Raw genomic sequence first — 424 nt, 5'->3', positions numbered from 1 at the left:
CACTTTCTCAATATCTATGGCTACTATTGAGTTACAGCGGCAGAGCTGAGTGATTGCGAGAGAAACTGTATGGCCTACAAAGACTAAAATATTTTGTACTTGGCTATTTACAGAAAAAAGTTTACCAACCCTTATAGTATGGTCATTCATGCAACTGAATTTTTTTCTGAGAACTTAACTTGTGCCTGAATGTAGGCTAACCACTGAATTATGTCAAGGGCTGTCTAGTGGCTAGAACTGAACTCCCCAGAGATTGTAGAACAATTAGCCCATGGGAACAGCAAGCAAGAATTTCTCTTCTCTAAAGCAAGGAGTAGGGGAGCTAAGCATTACATCCAAAGAAGAGTGCTGAAGATTGGGGTGTTCAAATGGTCATCCATTTGACAAACAAATCGTGTGCCTGGAGTACTCGGTATTGTACTGC

This window comes from Pteropus vampyrus, unplaced genomic scaffold, assembly GCF_000151845.1.
Source record: "Pteropus vampyrus isolate Shadow unplaced genomic scaffold, Pvam_2.0 Scaffold59, whole genome shotgun sequence".
Classification (NCBI taxonomy): domain Eukaryota; kingdom Metazoa; phylum Chordata; class Mammalia; order Chiroptera; family Pteropodidae; genus Pteropus; species Pteropus vampyrus.
The sequence above is the reverse complement of the archived record's forward strand: the minus strand, read 5'-3'. Positions refer to the sequence as shown.